At 39.7% G+C, this 22294-nt stretch overlaps 1 long non-coding RNA gene across 2 annotated transcripts in view; it reads right to left on the bottom strand.

The window, feature by feature from the left end:
- LOC127501691 (uncharacterized) overlaps positions 1 to 22294 on the bottom strand; it is an 81654-nt gene that overhangs the window by 39680 nt on the left and 19680 nt on the right. The window contains exons 2-3 of one of the 2 annotated variants that reach the window (XR_007926678.1): positions 20186 to 20294; positions 18757 to 19969 (exon numbers count right to left, since the gene is read on the bottom strand). This is a non-coding gene — a long non-coding RNA (uncharacterized LOC127501691). Of the gene's footprint in view, positions 1 to 18756; positions 19970 to 20185; positions 20295 to 22294 lie in introns of those variants that run through there. The other variant, XR_007926679.1, reaches the window with a different exon arrangement.

The following is a 22294-nucleotide window of genomic DNA, read 5'->3' on the forward strand; positions in this document are numbered from 1 at the left end:
TCGTTCGCATCTTTCCCACTAATGTAAGGCAGAATGAACCGCTCTGACGTGCCACACTGTATTACGATGACTTCTCCTCTGTGCAGGACTGCGATACTGTAATAATCCTGTGCATATTTGATAAGCAAGCCCACGTTCCTCGTCTCGTCCCTCACCACACCTCATTTCACTCATGGAGCGATTGTTCACTCATTAATTCAGACTCACACTGTGGGAACAGGTGAATGAAGTGAGAAGAATGGCTCGGTCCGTCTCTGTCTGCCGGAGCGGCTCCGTTCGTTTTTCTTCCTGTAGATTTTGTGGTTCTCTGTCAGAGTCTCTGCTGGAGGTTCTGAACCTTCTCCTGCAGTGATGTGAAGAACCGTGACCCCAAACACACCGGGACGCTTGGGGTCAGTAGAGTTTTTTATCCAAGAAATTGATACTTTTATTCTTCAAGGATGCATTAAATTGAACAAAAGTGACAGTAAAGGCATTTATAATGTTACAAAAGATTCTATTTCAAATAAATTCTGTTCTTTTGAACTTTTCCACAGAAATCTAAAGCAGCACAACTGTTTTCAACATTGATAATAATCATAAATGTTTCCTGATCATCAAATCATCATATTAGAATGATTTCTGAAGGATCATGTGACACTGAAGACTGGAGTAATGATGCTGAAAATCACAGAAATAAATTATATTTTACTATATATTCACACAGAAAACAGCTGATTTACATTGGAATAATATTTCAATATTTTTACTGTATTTTTGATCAAATAAATGGTGCTTTGGTGAGCAGAAAACTGCTCAAGAAACATTTCTGATTATTATCAGTGTTGAAAACACCGAGGATTAATGAGGCCGGCAAATGATCAACAGTATTTCTGCGTGAGCACATGACAGCTGCTATAATGCATAATATATGATTGTATATGTGTATTCTTATGAATTATAGAACATCTTTCAACATATGTACGGTAAATCAAACGGAAAAAGGCCCGTCTTGGCAACCTTCATCCACTCCCAGAGGTGCTGCGGTGCGGCGGTTAAAGATATGCTGGTGAATAAAAGGTTGCAGGTTCAAACTTTGCATGTCAATCTAAGCTTGTGTTGCTCTCACATCTCACATTCATGTACATTCAACATGAATATATAAAAACCATGATCAGATGTAATGCATCAACATGTAATGCTGCATTATTAACATTATTACAAGATTCTGGATGTCTGTAGTGTATGTGACTCTGTCGAACAGAGAGAGAGAGAGAGAGATGTGGATGAAGGGTATCTGGAGGTTGGACTGAGTGGAACAGAGCTGAGATGCTGTTAATGTTATAGTAAATTAATATTCGTGTGAGGTCATCTATGAAAGGGGAGTGCAGAACCGTGAGAGACACACTAATGGAGCTTGTCAGAGAGAGAGGAGTGTGTGTGTGTGTGTGTGTGTGTGTGTGTGTGTGTGTGTGTGTGTGTGTGTGTGTGTGTGTGTGTGTGTGTGTGTGTGTAAGAGTGCATTAGAGCCTATAAAGTGTGAGATGGGTCTCTATTTTTGATGTATACATATTGAAAGGCATCTTTCTTATTAGGGGCTTCACTACTTTTTCATGGCAAAAGTAAAAAGAAGGAAGAAGAGGATCAAATTTGAACCCACTTCAATCAATCTATATTTATCTATCAATCTATCTATCAAAAAATCCATTAAAGGGGTGGTTGATTATGATTTGACTTTTTTAACTTTAGTTAGTGTGTAATGTTGCTGTTTGATTATAAACAACATCTGCAAAGTTACAACACTTAAAGTTCAATGCAAAGGGAGATATTTTCTTTTACAGAAATCACTTTTTAAGGACTACAACAAATGGCTGGTAGGGACTACAACAAGCTTCTTCCTGGGTTAGTGACATCACTAACCCCAACATTTGCATAAACCCCACCCCCGAGAACACACAACAAAGGGGGCGGGGCCATGTTGGGCTGCTTTAGAGAAGAGGAAGAGTTGTTATAGTAGAGTGTTGTTCATTTTATGCCGGACTGCTTCACAAACGAGGGTCAATGCAACGCTGGATTTGCACAAAAGTTTAACATGACGGCACATGCTAGTGGATGAGTTGAATCAACTCCACAGCAACTACATAAATTTATCCACTAACCATTCAGAAACGTCTAAAAGTTGTAACTTCTTCCTGAGTCTCTCCATCAGTGTCGACTCCGGTTTGAACAATGTAAGGATGAACACCGTCGTCATTTTGTCTGCGTGAGATTCTCCAGCTTTGTTGTTGTTGAGCGACCGAAGCGCGAGCTGTTAAAGCTCCGCCCTCTTCTGGAAAGGGGGCCGGGAGCAGCAGCTCATTTGCATTTAAAGGGACACACACAAAAACGGCGTGTTTTTGCTCACACCCAAATGGGGCAAATTTGACAAGCTATAATAAATGATCTGTGGGGGATTTTGAGCTGAAACTTCACAGACACATTCTGGAGACACCAGAGACTTATATTACATCTTGTGAAAAGGGCATTATAGGACCACTTTAATATATTTTATATATACATGAAAAAGTAAAAAGCCCATGTCAGTGAAGTAATATATATTCACAGCTCCACACACACACAGATAACAACACATTATTATCCACCTAATTATATGAAATAATTACTTCAATAAATTCAAAGATTCTAGTTTGTATCTAATAGACTCTTTTCACAGATTGTCATCAATATCGTAAATCCTGCAAAGTTTCTTATATTTTCATTTTTAGAAAAACAAATGTATAACAATATACTTAGTATTATATTAGCTTTGCATCAAATTACAAAAAACTAGTTACCGCTGCTGTGAGGGTGTTTCTAATACAGCGGCTGTGGGAGTATCTTCTCTCTTCTGACCGCTGTTATCAATCGCTCTCTATTTTTTTCCTATTTATGAAAGTTGTGAAAACACTATGTGAAGTTTTTCTTTTGTTATTTGAGCAAATGGAAACACAAAATATATATTTAATGTATTCTGTCATTCACCACTATAGAATTTTACCCAACTATGACGACTTCCGCTTCTGAGAAACCCAGAAATGTGAAAAGAGTCTATTGTACCAATTACACTCAATTACTCTGAGCTGGAGTATAGAGAGATGAAGAGCATAAAACAAGAGACAATGACATCAGCATGTAGATTTACATACTGTAACAAAACACACACACAGGTATGAAAATAACTACACACACACACACACACACACACACACACGTAACTTCAGACTGAAATGACACTTGTTTTCCCAGCTGTCTGCTCCCTCTTTTGTCTTCAGACTGTGTGTGTCGGACACAAGAGAAGGTCTTCCTGCTGCCGGCGGTGATAAATACAGGCCTAATTGAAAGGCTCTTTGATAGCTCTCTGTAGCCTGTTTAATTTCCACCTTCTCAATTAGTCTTGCCATTTGCCCGCCTGTCTTACAGGCAAACACCACAGAGAGAGAGAGAGAGAGGGAGAGAGGGGGGGGGGGGAGAAAGCACTACAATATAATTGTGCTTCATGTTTGACAAGTTTTACAGTGTAAATAGGGAATGAAGATCAAAACCACGAGTGTATCATTAACAAAAACGGCGTCTTTTACTATTAATTTTTTTCCATAGGGAGTATTAAGCCAATCACAGCACTACAAACATTGTTTCACAGCAAAAAAAGTACTAGAAAAATTTTTTTTTTGAGGAAATGGACTACATTTCCCATAAAGCACTGCACTGTAAATAAATATTTTCATGATTTTTTTATCACAACATTTTTTTTTTGTCAAATCAACTTCAATAATTAATGTGGTTCAGATAACTTAATATTTTGAGTTTCTGTTGATTAAATCAATCGCCTTCATTGTATTAACTCAAATTTAAATGAACTCAAAATTTTAAGGCAACCAGGGAACTTACTTTAAGTTAAACCAACAATTCTTTTTTACAGTGTGGGACTGACATCAAATCCAAACCAATGAACTCGTCTCTCACTTCTGGGATTCTCCGAATTCACCATATCTTTATATATATATATATATATATATATATATATATATATCTTTCTGACCTCAAAATTTTGAATGGCAGTGTGTGTCACATGACAAAACTATAGTCCAATAACCTGATTTTAAATATTTTTGGCTCACAGTAAAGAATTCTTCCTTAAATGAGGTGTGATAATTTTACATAAATCTCTTAATAATAATGTAAGCATGCAATTACACTGAAACGAGCACACACACACACACACACACACACACACACACACACACACACAGAGAGTGAGACGAGCTGCTGACACATCCTGTTGTTCAGTCATACGACTGATTCTTTTATGAAATTATACATCAGCAAAAGTCTTAATGACTGGGTGTGTGATTGAGCACTAATTGCATGCTAAAGGGATCAGCTCATCTGGAGAGACAGCTTCTCACTTCTGGATCATCTGCAGGCTGTGATGAGGAGATAATTGATTCACAGTTACTGATAGTGAAAAGAACTACAACGTGAGAAACTCTTCAGGCAGAAGAGCTTTTGTCTAGTGATAATGTGAATGTCAACAGGAAAACTGAAAAAGGAACTTCTGTATATTTTAATCAAATAATCTATTTGCCAGCGGTGTTCATTTGCTTGTGCTATCTGAACTAAAGAATCACTGTGAACTTAATCAGCTGATTTGATAAATCATGAATGAATCATTTAGTAAATCATTGTTAACTTATTCGACTGATTCTCTGAATGATATAACTCAAAAGAAAGATTCGTACATGAATTGGGCATCGATACTTCATGAGCAAATCATTAAACAATTCACTGACTGTGAACTTACAGTAAATCAACCAATTTATAATCCATGCACTGGACATCACTGATTAGTGAATGAATCATTCAGCGACTTAATCAAGTGATTCATTGAAAAGATCCAAATCAAATGAAAGATTTGTTCATGAATCGTAAATCACTGACCAAATCATCAAACGAATCACTGTGAACTTAATCAACCAAATATTTGAAAAGATTTAAATCAAAAGAACAATTTATTCACACATTGGACATCACTACTTGGTGAACAAATCATTCAATGATTCTCTGTAAACTTAAGTGATTCACTGAAAAGATCCTACTCGGACAATGCTCTCTTGAAGTGTATAAAATAAAAATAAAATGTTTTCAAACACTTTTTATATGCTGGAAAATCACAAGCACAGCCTCGAACAAACACACACATTACCAAAAGCGTTCATGCGGATTCCAGGAAGGTGATCCAAGCAGATCTCATAGTCATGTTTTCTGAGAATATGAAGCAGATTTGAGGGCCATCTGGCCTGTTCTACACTATAGGCGGTGATTCAACGGAGTTACACACCCGCTCCTGACAGCACTTAATGATATAAACTCATTCTGCTTCAGCCGGACCGTCAGTGCGTGGAGGACTGCGTTCATCCCAACAGAAGGAGATTGGTTGAAACGGGATTTCCTCAAACAATGATACATTTACACGGCAGCATGAGGACACGTATATGAGCTGCAGAATTAAGCCGCCTGTTCAAACCCAAAACTGAACATATAAAAATATAAAAATGTCCAATTGCGCCCTAATCAAACACTAATGAGTGAAATCTGAGGGGTAACAGCAAGAAATAAGGCAAGAGAGAGAGAAAAACACGTGAGAGATGTAAGAGGAGTTGAGAAGTATGAGAGAGTGGGAGGAATGAATCTTTACTTGCTTTATGCTAATAATCACTGTCAAAACTCCCCAAAGCAAGGAGAGGAAGAGAGAGGATGAGGTCAAAAAAACAAGAGTCAGAAAAACCATGATACACTGCAGGGGTGTTGAAATACACACACACACACACACACACACACACACACACTAATTGATAGGACAGTTAGTGTCATTCTATATACTGTAAATCCAAACATACTGTCTATTAAAACTCCACACATAAAGTAGATCTTAAAAATCTGCACTGTCACTCTCCACACAGATTTGTTGACTGCACACTTTCTTTTTCTCTGCCAAGCTGTCATTATTAATATGACCTTTATGGGCTGTCAGCTTATTCAGGGGGACGTCAATCATCTTTCCTATTAGGAGAACAACTCTATCAGATGCTGTCACATTCCCCCTCTTCTCTAGTTTGTTCCTTTTGTTCTTCTGCATCCAGGTTGCTCCTTGTCCTTGTCCGGGCCTCTGGAGGCAGTTTGGAGTCGTTGGACTGTGAACGCTGTATCTGAGTTCACCTCCACAGTCCCAGGATGCAAAACAGACAGCTTATAGTCTCACACACACACACACACACACACACACACACACACGGTTGTATTTGACAGATGGAATGAAACGGAATATGAAATGAAAGCACTAATTGTCAGTGCGAACAGAAGAGGCTGTTTGCTCGATTGCTGCTTTATGCCAAGTTTTTAATCTCTGACAAATTAAAAAGGAAAGCAAGAAATAACAACAGATTATGTGCCAATTTCTCAAGCTTGTTAACTATAAAGAACAAAGAAGATCGTGAACGATGAGGGAAGCCTAATTGTGTCGGATCCACTTAGCGCTCGCAGGGAGACGAGCAGAACGGATACAGGAGCAGCTGCCAGCGTGTCAGAGATCAGATGTGTGATGTATCAATCCGGCCACAAACATATGTTAGAAGACACGGAATAAAGAAGCATCCGAACCATTTGACTCCTGCAGGACTAATGCACACACTTTCAAAGCGGTTGAGCAGAACATACGGAATTAGGAATCACCTGCACTTTACACAGTGTCCTAACCAGATCAGATTCCAGAGACAAACAAGCAAACGCACGTCACTCACAACCGAATCAATCACAGCCAATCAGAAGAGATTGTGGGCGGAGTCTTTCTGTAAGTGCACGTCATTCACAACCAAATCAATCACAGCCAATCAGAAGAGAGTGTGGGCGGAGTCTTTCTGTAAGTGCACGTCATTCACAACCAAATCAATCACAGCCAATCAGAAGAGAGTGTGGGCGGAGTCTTTCTGTAAGCGCACGGCACTCGCAACCAAATCAATCCAAAATCACAGCCAATCAGAAGAGAGTGTGGGCGGAGTCTTTCTGTAAGTGCATTTCACTCACAACCGAATCAATCACAGCCAATCAGAAGAGAGTGTGGGCGGAGTATTTCTGCAAACGCACTGCACTCGCAACCGAATCAATCCAAAATCACAGCCAATCAGAAGAGAGTGTGGGCGGAGTCTCTCTGCAAACGCACTGCACTCGCAACCGAATCAATCATAGCCAATCAGAAGAGATTGTGGGCGGAGTCTTTCTGTAAGTGCACGTCATTCACAACCGAATCAATCACAGCCAATCAGAAGAGAGTGTGGGCGGAGTCTTTCTGTAAGCGCACGGCACTCGCAACCAAATCAATCCAAAATCACAGCCAATCAGAAGAGAGTGTGGGCGGAGTCTTTCTGCAAACGCACTGCACTCACAAACCATAATCAAATTCATAAATATTACACCATTTTACATTATTAAAATACACTGAAACAATCTTTGTCATAAAATACAGTTGTTTGTTCACAGTCTGAATGTTCTTTTTTCCTGTCATTTATTTTCAGGATCTGAGGATAATTATCCATCGTTGCTTTCAGTGCGGCTATAAATAATATTCAAACTTACATTAAACTCCTTTAACACTAAATAAAGCACATAATCAGTACTTGAGATTATCAATGTCATACTTTCTATGTTGTTGTTCCAGACATCGCAGAAATAGAAACACTTTCTAAAATAGAATCGTCATGTAACTCTGATTAACATGGAAAAGACGCTTTTTATCACATGACTCTCTCGTCTCCTCCTGACACACTCCAGAGGAGGATGGGGTTGCACTTCACAGTCCCATCAGGCCTGACACCGGAGGCTCTTACGGAGAATCGCTGCTCTTTACAGAGTCAGTTCAGCGCATGACACTCCTGGAGTCTGACGCTGGGTTACATCAGGAGAGACACCAGAGGGATGATGGAGGGAAACAGATAAAGGACGGAAGCGAGACCTGTGAGTGTTTGACATGCTTTAAAGGTAAACTCCCGGGACACAATGAATCTGGTGAGACTCTTTTCAGAGGGTTTCGCCAACTATACAATACACAATACATTACATGTACCGATATGAGGGTTGAGTGTCATTATTACATGATGCTTTTCCTGAAGTATTATGCAATTATTTAAGACATTTCTCCTTATTTAAAACTGTTTTGGCATTAAGTGTTCCCGAACCCTCGAGCTCTATATAGAAACTGTGTAACTGCTTCATTCTCTCTCTCAGTCTGGTTCCTCTGCGGTGTCGTCCTGATTCATCTCTCTTCTCTTTATCTGCTCATCACATCAGCGGTCGGTCAGATCTGTAAGTGTGTGTGTTGGTGTGTCCCTGCGGACCGAAGAGCTGGAGGGGGTGAGTTCAGGTCGAGCCGGAGCTTCATGCCGAGCCGAGTCCTCCTGGGAGCTCAGAGTTAATAAGACAAGTTTTAATTAATTTTCCCTCTATCAGGGGAGCAGGGAATGAGAAAATGGAGCAGGAGCTCCAGAGGTAATGAGAACACTGTCGGTCTATCCCAGGACCGCAACCTTTAGTATATGACTTTAACCTGAAAATTACACACACTCATTCTCTACACACACACACACACACACACACACACACACACACACACACACACACTTCTTTCTGCGTAACACATATGGAACAGTAAGTATATCAATTCTTTGCACGTATTGAGTATAATCTCCTGTCTTATTGCCCTCATATGAATCAGGGTTATTATAGTTAACTGAAACAAAAAATAAAACCATAAAAAGCATTTTTTGTTCCTTGAATATATTATAAAATACACATAAAATGAAAAGAGTAAACATATTAGAAAATAAAAAATATATTATAACATTTTTATGTCAGCTATGGTGTGTTTTATTTCATAAAATAAAAATAATTATCAGCTTATCGGTGCATCCCTATCCTGTCATATAAAAGATGACACTTAAAAATCCATCTCCTGTATATTATTCCTGTTTCACAATTCTGAACATAATAAGAAAAAAACGAGAATGGATAAAAAAAATTTTTATCCATTCAGATCTCATTCTGACCAATCAAGAGTCAATTAGCAGCACTGGATTTCTCACAAGACGGCTAATTGTGAGGATGTCATTTATTCAAAGGTTTCAGTAAACGAATCATGACGGCGTCGTCTAATTCATGTTCATCTTCCAGCGTTTCTTTCTAATGAAGGGAGGAACTGACCTCATGGTGAGCGTGCACACGTTTAATTGTTTGATAGCGGTGCTTTAAAATTGGAATAAAAAGCAAGCTGGAATAAATTAAGATCTGTTTTACTTCATCAGTTTTTAATTAGATACATCATGTTCGCTCGTGTTCCCCGGCTAATTATCATTGGTGTTTTTTCAGGGAATCAAAACAAGTGTGTTAATATTTATTCCACAGCTGAAAGAAACTGAAAGGAAGCATATATTCTATTCTATTCTATTCTATTCCATTAAAATCTAAATATCATCTGCAAATTATGATTGGTGTTTTTTCAGGGAATCAAAATAAGTGTTTTAATGTTTATTCCACAGCTGAAAGAAAGCATCAATTCTATTCTATTCTATAAAAATCCCTTTGCGAATGCAAATGCATACATTGTCTTGCAAAATCTCTAAAAACTAAAGTCAATCTACTGCTTGGCGTTTCCAGCTGCTTCACGAATCCCAGCTAAAAGCTTTCATGTTCAGAGAGCAGTTAGTCTTGAGGTTAATTTTTACAGCGACTCCATCATGGACAGCTTGTTAAGGCCGGCTGTGACATCTCACATAATTACCTAGAATCCCACATGCAGAGCGAGACATTCAATCCAATAAATTCAACTCATTAAATAATGAAAAACGAGACATTTAATTCTGTATCAATTAGATGCAAATAATTATAATTTGAAAAAAAATAAGGAGAGCTCACGTTCAAAAGTCAAAAGGGACGATTCAAACGCAACAGATGCAAAAGGCAATAATTTTATAAAGAAATAAGGCTTTTGGATACATATTTTCTCTGTAGATGTCAGAACAGATGCTTCATATTATTCCTTATACCATATTATGCCCTTTTATAAAGTCTTGATGTTGTTTTTGTGCTCTACTAGAACAGGTTGATTATTTTCCTCATATTCTCCATTGTTCAGCTCCTCTCTTCCCAGTCTGTCAGTAACGCTCTGTTTAGTTCCTGTCTCTATGAAGCCCCTCCTTCTGAAAAGCACAATGTGCTCTGATTGGTCAGCTGGAGCAGTGTGTTGTGATTGGTGTTTGGGAAATGTCCCGCCCCTTACATAACCACCAGTTTCAACACACTACAAACTAACTCAACCAGGCCACGCCCCTTTATTCTGCGTATGAATTATTTAAATGAGGAATATTGTGAAGAAAACTCAAGATGGAGGCGTTTCAGGAGTTCAGAAACAGATGTAGAGAAAAACTCCCGCCTTTTTCATGCTCAAACAGCAACATTACACACTAAAGACATAAACATGGGAAAAGCATCATGGGTCAACTTTAAGTTCGATTTTCTGTGCTACTAACTGCCTCAAAACAATCTTTCCATCTTTGAGTCCACAAATATCGCAAACTTCAGAAAACACAGTGGAAGGACGGTGACTGTCGCAGCCTGGAAGCTTCTAAACAAAAGTTTGCTTTCCAATGGAATGATAAAAACCTGTGTGCAAGACTCCCAGAGGTTGTTTAGCGAGCCAATTAGACTATTTTAAGTGTACAATGTGCATTATAGACTCCATGGATGGTCCATCTGGGGAAAAGCCTATAAGTCGCCTTCTCTGCTTTATGCTTATGACCATTTTGCATCCATTATTGATAATAACTCTGCAAACTATTCCCATTCTTTTACACAAATACCCTCTTTCTCTTTCTCTCTAGCTGGGTCCTTGACAGAAGTCGCAGTTGCGGCTCCTCGGGGCCGGCGTTCAATAATTAGTTTCGCTTTAATGGCTGCTGGGAGGGTCGAGGGATTCCTGTAATCCCTGCATCTGCTCACCTCTTACCGCTAATCTTCCCGCTCGATCTACAGCCGACACTTTCCCAGCGCTGAGCCTACAGGTAGTGATAATGAGGAACGCAAGCCCTCCCACACACACCCTCGACTCCTGAACTCGCTCGACAGATTTCCCTGATGGATGCGGCTGTTCTCTCGCTCAACGCAAACACACAAGCTCACACACAGGTCTACATTATTTCAAAACGCTTGTCATCCACAGCAGGGTTATTATCGTTAACTAAAAGTACTAAAAATTAGAACATTTTTTTAGTAAAATATCTCTTAAATATATCATTATGAGCACTGACAGGTGAAGTGAATAACACTGATCATCTCTTCATCACGGCACCTGTTAGTGGGTGGATATATTAGGCAGCAAGTGAACATTTTGTCCTCAAAGTTGATCTAGAAGCAGGAAAAATGGGCAAGCGTAAGGATTTGAGGGAGTTTGACAAGGGCCAAATTGTGATGGCTAGACGACTGGGTCAGAGCATCTCCAAAACTGCAGCTCTTGTGGGGTGTTTCCGGTCTGCAGTGGTCAGTATCTGTCAAAAGTGCTCCAAGGAAGGAACAGTGGTGAACCGGCGACAGGGTCATGGGCGGCCAAGGCTCATTGTCACCGCCAAAAGAGCCAACAGTGGACACGTGAGCATCAGAACTGGACCACGGAGCAATGGAAGAAGGTGGCCTGGTCTGATCACGTGGATGGCCGGGTGCGTGTGCGTCTCTTACCTGGGGAACACATGGCACCAGGATGCACTATGGGAAGAAGGCAAGCCGGCGGAGGTGGTGTGATGCTTTGGGCAATGTTCTGCTGGGAAACCTTGGGTCCTGCCATCCATGTGGATGTTACTTTGACACGTACCACCTACCTAAGCATTGTTGCAGACCATGTACACCCTTTCATGGAAACGGTATTCCCTGGTGGCTGTGGCCTCTTTCAGCAGGATAATGCTCCTGCCACAAAGCAAAAATGGTTCAGGAATGGTTTGAGGAGCACAACAACGAGTTTGAGGTGTTGACTTGGCCTCCAAATTCCCCAGATCTCAATCCAATCGAGCATCTGTGGGATGTGCTGAACAAACAAGTCCGATCCATGGAGGCTCCACCTCACAACTTACAGGACTTAAAGCTGATTTATACTTCTGCGTTGAGTGTACGATGTAGCCTGACGTGCACCTCTTCAAAAATGTAACAATGCATCAATTCTATGCGGACCGCAAGCGCTGTGATTGGTCTGCTAGAACCCCTCCCTCAGGTCAAAAAACTGCCGCAGAGCAATCGGAGAAGAGCGAGCGTTTTCAACTTCCATATGAATGAAAAAACGCTGTTTCAGGGGACACATGCAGCCATACTGCAACAAAAGTCGTTACCTATTTGCTGCTTCTCTGCTGCTTTTATTTGTAAGCTTCTCTGACAACGTACATGACAAGCTGCTGCTTCTTCGGCTTTTGCCTTGATATTCAAAATGACCGTGAACACTGCCTACTAGTGGTCTGCACACACGTCGACGCGGACAACAACGCAGAAGTGTATATGAAAACAGACGCAGCGGCTCCTGCGTAGTTCCGACGCAGAAGTATAAATCAGCCTTTAAAGGATCTGCTGCTAACATCTTGGTGCAGATACCACAGCACACCTTCAGGGGTCTAGAGGAGTCCATGCCTCGACGGGTCAGGGCTGTTTTGGCGGCAAAAGGGGGACCAACACAATATAAGGAAGGTGGTCATAATGTTATGCCTGATGGGTGTATATGTGTCACATGACTAAACATGCATCATTTTCATAATCCACACTACAACGGCAGTATTCACTTGGGAGAAAGCGTCTTCAAAAAAGGACGAAGGATGCAGGATGAAAACATCTCAGTGTGGACGAAAGGCCAAAACGAAGAGAAAAAGATGCTCGTTGAAGTAATTACAAATGTAAGCGACTCCAGCTACACACAAACCTCTCTTACTCCAGTTCGTTGGCAGCGTCTGTGTCTTTCCTCCCCGTCTCTGCAGTCATTATCTGTGGGGGAGACGAAGTACCTAAACGCTCTCAATGCTCTCTGGCACACCTGGCTCGTTAGGAAGCCTAGATTATCTCTAATTAGTCTGTAACTCTGGCCAGGCAGAGCTCCACCCTCCACAGGTGCTGACACTAAACAGCCTCATTAATATTGCAGAATGCGCCGGCGAAGATCAAACAGGCCTTAATTGAGCCTGGCTTAACTTTATAAAGCTGAGCAATTGAGGAGGAGGGGGTCCTGCGTAATCACTCAAAATTAAGGCAAATTCACAAATATTTGATAGAAACTTCAAGTCTGAGCTATAACAGAGTTGATAAGCAGAGAAAACACACGGCCGGCAAGCAAAACGCTGCTGCTGGTTTGTTTTTTACTACATAATGGCCTCTTCGGACCGTCTGCTGCTCTTCAACCCTCCTCATGTGCAGAAGAAGGCTGCATTGTGTCTCTTTTCCATTGTGCGGATGAGGTCAGACCAGACACTCGCCTGAAGGACAACAGCATGTCCGGCTCATTCAAGACACTGCGACATGTCAGTTCTTTCATAACTTTGACTGACACTCGTGGGTCCATTAAAGTCCAAAACGTGATTCGATTAACTGCACTGACAACACTGTTCCCGTCAGGTCCGCTCTGAGTTTACATTCGGAATAAAATACAAAATAAAAGCTTGATAATGTAATGCACAAAAATTATTTATATATTATTTAATATTTATATATAATAATGTAGGTATATATAATAATGTTAGTAATAATAACAACATTTTTACATAAAACAACTTAAAAATGCAAAATTCTTGCTACAAATAGAAAGTAAAATTATTAGTAAAAATAATAATAATAATAATAAATCTTCTTTTTATTGCTATTATATTAATATTTTCTTAATAATCATATAAATATTGTAATAATAATAATGTTCTATTGATCGTTGTTCTATTATTATTTATTAATTATTTAATAATTTTTTCTCTTATATAATAAGAATTACACAATACAGTATTCACACTGTAACATGCAGCACTTACACATCTATTCACAGGTGAAGACTGCAGTGAACATGAGGAGGAAACTACACTCAAACAGCAGCAGTGGAAGTGTGAACGGGACACACAACCTTGTGAAGTGTTGAGGCTCCATCGCAGTGAGGGCTGCTGGGAAAGAACAGGGCCTGAATCATCGTGACCCTTCATCCCCACTACACACATCATGTAATGGTTTTCCCCCTCACTATCTCAGCTCTATCCATCTCTCTGCCTCGAGTGCCCTGAACCACTGACCTGCCGGGATGAAGGGCCAAAAAAGAGATGGATACAGACCTGGAGAAAATGAAAGAGCAAAGAAGAGGGCAGAAGATTGAGGGGGAAAGTTTCAAAGAGGACAGAACAAGAGCAGAGCTCAGAAAACTAATTCAGTGTTACAGACCATAAAACATAAGACTGTGCTGTGATATCTGTGTTTGCATAACTTCAGTATCAAAACTGTTAAAGGAACAGTCGAGCCAGACATGACAGTCGTGTTGTTACTGACTCAGAACAAGAACAAATATCTGTCAGTGCAGTCAGAGAAACACTAATGCTAACAACGTGATAAATCATACTAGAAACATGCTAACAACATGCTAAAACATGCTAGCAATACATTCAATCATGCTAGAAACATGATATCAACAATGCTAAAACATGCTAGAAACATGCTAGCAAAATGCTAAAATATGCTAGCAATATGTTTAATCATGCTAGAAACATATCATGCTAAAACATGCTAGAAACGTGCTAAATCATGTTAAAACATGCTAACAATGTTCTACATCATGTTAGAAACATGATAGCAAAATGCTAAAACATGCCAACAATGTGCTAAATCATGCTAGAAACAGGCTAGCAACATGCTAGAAATGTGTTAAATCATGGTAGCAACATGCTAGTAACATGCTAAAACATGCTGCCAATATGCTAAATCATGTTAAAAACATGCTACAACATGCTAAAACATGCTAGCAATGCAATAAATCATGGTAGCAAGATGCTAACAACATTCTAAACATGCTAGCAATGCATTAAATCATGGTAACAACATGCTAGCAACATGTTAAAACATGCTAAAACATGTTAGCAATGTGTTAAATCATGTTAGAAACATGCTAACATGTTAAAACATGCTACTAACATGATAAAACATGCTAGTAATGAGTTAAATCATGTTAGAAACATGCATGCAACATGCTAGCAATGTGTTAAATCATACTAGATACATGCTAGCAAACATGCTAGAAACATGCTAAATCATGCTAGAAATGTGCTAAATCATGCCAACAACATGTTAAAACATGTTAGTAATGAGCTAAGTCACGCTAGAAACATGCTAGCAAACGTGCTATATCATGCTAGAAACATGCTAGAAACCTGCTAAATCATGCTAGAAACATGCTAACAACACACTAAAATATGTTAGCAATGTGTTAAATCATGCAAGAAACATGCTAGAAACTTGCTAAATCATACTAAAAACATGCTAAATCATGCTAGCAATGTGTTAAATCATGGTAGCAACATGCTAGCAACATGCTAAATCTTGCTAACATGCTAAAACATGTTAGAAATGTGTTAAATCATGGTAGCAACATGCTAGTAACATGTTAAAACATGCTGGCAATATGCTAAATCATGTTAAAAACATGCTAACAACACACTAAAATATGTTAGCAATGTGTTAAATCATGCAAGAAACATGCTAGAAACGTGCTAAATCATGCTAGCAACATGTTAAAACATGTTAGCAATGTGCTAAATCATGTTAGAAACATGTTAACAACACACTAAAATATGTTAGCAATGTGTTAAATCATGCAAGAAACATGCTAGAATTGTGCTAAGTCATGCTAGAAATGTGCTAAATCATGCTAGCAACATGCTAAAACATGTTAGCAATGTGCTAAATCATTCTGTGAATCTGTGGAGAAAATAATGACAATTAGAATTTTCGATCAGGCAGTGGCTCTTCTGAACCCCTGCGGCATTAAACTCCCACGGCCACATGCCATGAGCTCCAGAGCTCTTCCCATCCACTCCTTCATTTGTCAAATCAATTTCCATCTCCGTATCATCCTGCCTCAATATGACTTACCCCAGGCCGGGGCTGTGCGGCCGATCGATCGCCAAAAGAGTTCAGAGCTGAAATTGAAATTGAATGATGCCTCCATTCTAAGCGCCGAGGATCAATGTACAGATGCAAGAAGGTGCTGGCAAGATTAATTAATAAATTCATTGATTGCTTAAGAGGGACACGATGGGGAGCATTAGGAAGGCTTTGTTTCTTTCCTTCTACGAGAATGCGATAATCAAGTTTGAAGTCGATGTCCTCTGCTGTCACAGTTCAATACTGTCCCTTCTCTCATCTCAAGGACAGGCGTATTATCGAGAGGAAAACAAAATCTGAAATAATTTTAAAGGTATTTAAGGACACTTGTCTTTTTGAGACAGCAGAGAATATAACTCTGACAAAAGATGGTACAATTTAAATCAGAAACTTCCAGAGGACATTGTGTCGAGATGAATATATATCACATGTGAAGACTGGACAGCCCTCAGCCGAAGTCCCTTTAAGGCAAGTCATTCCACTCGTCGGCCATCTTTGATACGCAGATATTCAGTCATGCAACTACATCTTTTCAATGGAGAAACATCAGATTCTCCAAAGCTGTTCATCAAGATAACAATTAAACTTCATATTTGTCACCAATAAAATCTGACAACAACTGTCTCATAAATTTTGTTTCTTATGCTTGTTTAAAAAGCTTATTTTTCAGGCTTCATTTAAAAGACGGGACTTATTCTGCCATATTGTGTGCTGCACTTTCTTCTATTCATAACTAATATAAGTGCACCGTCTTTGTATATCTAAAGTCTTCGCCTCAAGCACAGCACAGACTGGAGAACTTAGAAACAGTGCAAGGTTAATTTCACCAACAAAAGAATAAGGCTGGGTAAAAAAATATGTTGATTATTACCTTTGATCTACATTTAAAGAATAATGTTGACAAATGTCTTTCTAGAGTTTCCTTGCAGGCTTCACACAAAAACAAGTGTACAACATGACCAGTGTAGTTTGATTCACAAACAAATGACTCTTAAGAGCAGATTTTTAGTGAATCAAAAACACACGGCTCGACCAGTGCAGCCCGATTCCTGAAACAAATGACTCTGAGCTGGTTCTTTCAAGTTGAAAAATAAATGTTACTGGTTTGAATCTCACTCTTAGAAAAGAAGGTTCAGTGGATTCTATATAGAACACTAGGGGTTTGAATCAGTTTTAAAGAACCGTTGATGCCAAAACAGTTCTAAATGTATTAAATGATGGCATAAATACTTGTATAGGAAGAGGGGGGTGTCTGAACTGACAAAATCATAAGGACTTAATTATAAATACAGATCTTTTTAGCATATTTAGCACCTGCTTAAACTGATTGTGGGAGGTTAGTGGATCAAATGCAGGTTTCTACAGTAAAACACGGCATGAATAAAGTGCCACGCTTGTCTAGTAAAATCATCCCAGTGTGTTTTGAGCTTTGGGCTGTTTGTGCGGAGCGAAGCACAGTCTCCCATAAAGAGCCTAGAGAAGAAGTGCACATTAGGAGAAAGTGCAAATAAACCGAACTCAGCTCTTTCCAAGCATACAGAGACATTGAATCTTCCTCTCTGCACGTGGACACGGAGGTTAGAGACAGGTGCTGTCATCTGCAAGATCACAGTACTGTCGGATTTGATTGATTTCTAATATATATATATATATATATATATATATATGAATCCCTAATCCGGGATTAATATCAAACCATGTCTTTTACATCTCTCCCTCAGTTTTATACAGCCATCTTCTCCTGAGAATTACAATTACACCTTCATGTAACTTGTGTAAGCTTGTTCACAGATACATCATCTCTACACGCCTGGACAAAACGCTCAGTGTTTATCAGTGTAGAACACGAGGGATCTTGACTCAACTTTATACCAGAAAGGCTTGAAATCAAGGGTTTAAAGTTTGTCGATTGTGCGTCTAACTCTCCTGTCCTCATGGGGGCGCTGTGTGCTCGGGCACTGGTGTTCTCAGTGCTGTCAAAATAAAAGTCCTGCTTCTGACACATCGGCCAAACAATAAAAAACTTGTCAGCTGATGCCGATATTTAAAAAAAAAAAAAAGCCAAATATCAGCCGATATATATCAGCTTTGGTGATATATCAGTCGACCACTAATAAGGAGAAATGCCTTAAATGATTGTATAATACAGGGTTATTATCGTTAACTAAAAAATGCGTAAACTATTTCAAAAAAATTCTGTTAATTGAAATAAAGCTGAAATAAAATAAATTATAAATATTATTTTTTTTAAAAACTAAAATTTACTAAAAAAAAACTAAAATAAAATAGAAAACTTAAAATTATTAACCGGAAATAAAACTAAAAATAACTAAAACTAAAACTAAATTAAACCTAATATTTCCTAATATTTAAAAATAAAAAATAAAATAAAAAAATGACAAAAGCACATAATGAAATTACAAAAAATAAAACTAAAATTAACATAAAAGTAAAACACAAAATAAAAGCTCAAAAATATCAAAAGATTAATAAAATTAAAATAACTTTGAAATAATACTTTCATGTTTAATGGGTTTAATTTTTTATTAGTAAAAAAAATGGTTTACGAGCTGTTAAATTCATAACCTTTCATTAAAAATCAAATCAATAAAATGATCTCATGATGGAACCTCTATATATGAAGCGCCTGACGGAACCTTTAAGCTTCTGTTTAGAAGATTTTCTTCTAAGGTTCTTTATTGGCATCGATGTTCAAGAAGAATCTTTTCACTGCACAAAAGATTCTTTACAGTGGAAAAGTTTCTTTAGATTATTAAAATCTCTCTTTGCTGAACGGTTCTTTAGAAAACCAAAAATGGTTCTTTATGGCACTGCTGTGAAAACCCCCGTCTGGAAGCTTTATTTTTAAGAGTGAAACTGCAGTGAAGAGAAGAATCCAAACATCCACGTGCCCACGGGGGACGACCTGAACCTGACAGAGAATAACCACAATAAAAAGAAAGCGAGGGAGGTGGAGAAGAGAAGGAAGACGTGCCGGCGATGTGCAGCGGATCGACACGCTCTGGCTGTGGGAAGGAGGCGCTCCGCTCGCTTTACAACCATTCTGCCTTTTCCAATGAATATGGAACAATCCCATCACGCAACATTACCCAGATCATTCCACGAGACTGACTCCGGCTCTCCTGACACTTCCTCTCCGGAGTCTGGGAAGGAACATGGAAAAGGTACAGTAGGCATCTAATGCTGCAAGACCACCTCAAACAATGGTGACGACAATACGGCAAAACCCTTCACATGAGACGAGAGAGAGAATGAGGTGAACACACCTGCGACACTGACGCTGACACGGGTCTGATTCACTCATGTAGAGAAGGTTCTTCACAAAATTTCCACTCAGAACATTGTTCCCAGCCACAGTGTAACAAACAGCTTGTGTCTGCTGTTGTTAATTAGCATAATACACGCCCACAATCTCCATATATGGATGCAGCAATGGAGGCCATTAGCAACATTCGGTAAAAGAGCTTCAGTTCACGGTGAAGCGAAGAGCGTCTGGAGTTCATAAAGAGATGCATGTGTGTGAGATGATATTGAGCTGTGCCGAGACGGGCGGACAGCACAAAAACACAGCCTTTGTTTCTATTTTCCTCTCTTTCATCTTCTAGTATGTGTGTCCGTCTAACTCTCCGGAAACTTCTCTCTCCTGTCCGTCTGCCTGTTGCTGCCACTTTAATTTAACTTTTATTTTTGTTGAGGCAGGTTTTTTGCTCTAGTTTATTTCACCGCTCCAATTGCACTGGAAGCAGAAAGTCCTGGTAAGCAGTTTTCAGTTGTATTCATCCACAGGTAAGTTAAACCTCTCATTTGCAGTCTGAAAACCCTGTCTGGGTCCAAACAATCCCGTCCACCTCACACCAAACTCATGACTTCATGTCACACACACACACACTTTCACAACACTAACTTCTCCCTGCGGTGTCCGAGAGGTCAGTCTGGTGTCTTCATACGTTACCTCAGCTCATCTGCCCAGCGTGATCCAGCGGCAGCACATGAAGGCAGTCCGTCTCTTTTAGCATCCTCATCTGCTTCGGGAAAGTGGCTGATCCTCAGCGTTTCGGGAGCTGCCGGCAGACAGAGGCACAGTTGGAGGAATTTTAATGAACATTGCAAATGGATGGTATCTGCTCACCGTGGGGAGCGTTTGTTTGGACATAATTATCTGTTACAGCTGGCAAATTGAGCCACAGGCATTAACACAGGTTAATAAAAACGCAGTATTGAGCTCGCCTAGACCACTCATTTAACCCGCGACTTCAGCCTGATCTTATTAGAGGATGTGTGAGCCGGTCACGAACGCTCCAAACCAAAGAGTTTCAGTCCACAGAATTGGTTCACAGAGACAGAGAGGATCGAACTCAAGGAAGATTTCACATCAACAATAGGGATTTTTACGGAGCAGTTTTATAGTGCGTAAATGATGTGATCACTCTCAACTGTCAAATAGAAACGAGCAGCATGAAATTTCTCCTTTTGTGTTCAGCAGGAACAGAATTAATGAACATGAAGTGTAATTTTCGGTTGAACTATCCCTTTAAACCCTTCCTTAGCTTCAGCCTTTTGTTTCTGATGCAACGCAGCACCAATAACAGGTTCAACTCCCTGATGTCTCACTCCCGTATCCCCAAACGCTGACGCAGCCGTGAGAGTGTTCAGGGACGAGCAGGTGACGGCGGGCGGTGTGGCGCACAGGAGGGCGTTCGGGGTGAAGGGGGAGTGGCTGAGATGAATAAAGGTATCAAAGTGAATGTGAAGGAATAAGCTCCGTCTCCTCGCCGAGTTGTTGCAGCTGAATCGATACGGAGGTAATTTACGACACGAGCGCTCTGTCGCTGAGAGCAGGACATAAATCTGCCTCATCACAATTAAACAAGGGCAGAGCAAGGACGAGTGTAATGTGGAGAGAGACGAGAGAGAAATGAAAGAATTCTCTAAACAGAGCTGAAGTAGTGCAGCATTTAAATGAAGTAAATTACATTTTTTTGCTTTCTGGGCTCATTAAAGATTCACAGTCGAGCTGAGCTGCACTATTAATGCAATAATCCAGCTTTGTGTCTTTGTTAATCTGAATGTTAATATACGAGGCATTTCAACAATGACAAAACCTTGAGCAGTTTCTCCAGTTCATTCACCAATGCTTTCTGGATTTTTCCTCATCGGTCCATTTAAATAAAGCAGTGGTTAATTAAACATGAACATACATCTCCTTCGTTACTGATGAAAACCAGGCCTGCAAATGAATGAATGAAAGGGAAACTTCCCCAGGGATTCGGCCGTACTTCATCATATGTAATGTAATTTCTCGGATGTTCACTCCATAAAAAGCTGCACTAATTAATTTAGAGCCGTGTGAAAATTAAATTAGACAAACATACAGATTAAAGTGAAAAAATGAAATAAACTAGAGTAAAAAACCTGCCTCAACAAAAATAAAAGTTAAATTAAAGTGGCAGCAACAGGCAGACGGACAGGAGAGAGAAGTTTCCAGAGAGTTAGACGGACACACATACTAGAAGATGAAAGAGAGGAAAATAGAAACAAAGGCTGTGTTTTTGTGCTGTCCGCCCGTCTCGGCACAGCTCAATATCATCTCACACACATGCATCTCTTTATGAACTCCAGACGCTCTTCGCTTCACCGAACGAACGCGGTGCCAGTTCCGTTTTTTCCATAAGTAGAATAGGGAAGGGTAGGACATACAGGGTAAACTTTTTGAAGAATACGGAAAGCGGAAGCACGTGCAAGGTGATCATTTGTGTTTTGTTTCACTAGATAAGACTCTTATTCCTCGTCTGGTATCGTTTAAAGCCCTTTGAAGCTGCACTGAAGCTGTAATTTTGACCTTCAACCGATTGGAGGCCACTGAAGTCCACTATAAGGAGAATAATCCTGGAATGTTTTCATCAAAAACCTTCATTTCTTTTTGACCGAAGAAAGAAAGACATGAACATCTTGGATGACATGGGGGTGAGTAAATTATCAGGAACATTTTATTTGAAAGTGGACTAATCCTTTAACCTACACCAGAGTGTGTACACACCTCACACACCAGATGCTCAAGGCA

The sequence above is a fragment of the Ctenopharyngodon idella genome, chromosome 19 (assembly GCF_019924925.1).
Source record: "Ctenopharyngodon idella isolate HZGC_01 chromosome 19, HZGC01, whole genome shotgun sequence".
NCBI lineage: Eukaryota > Metazoa > Chordata > Actinopteri > Cypriniformes > Xenocyprididae > Ctenopharyngodon > Ctenopharyngodon idella.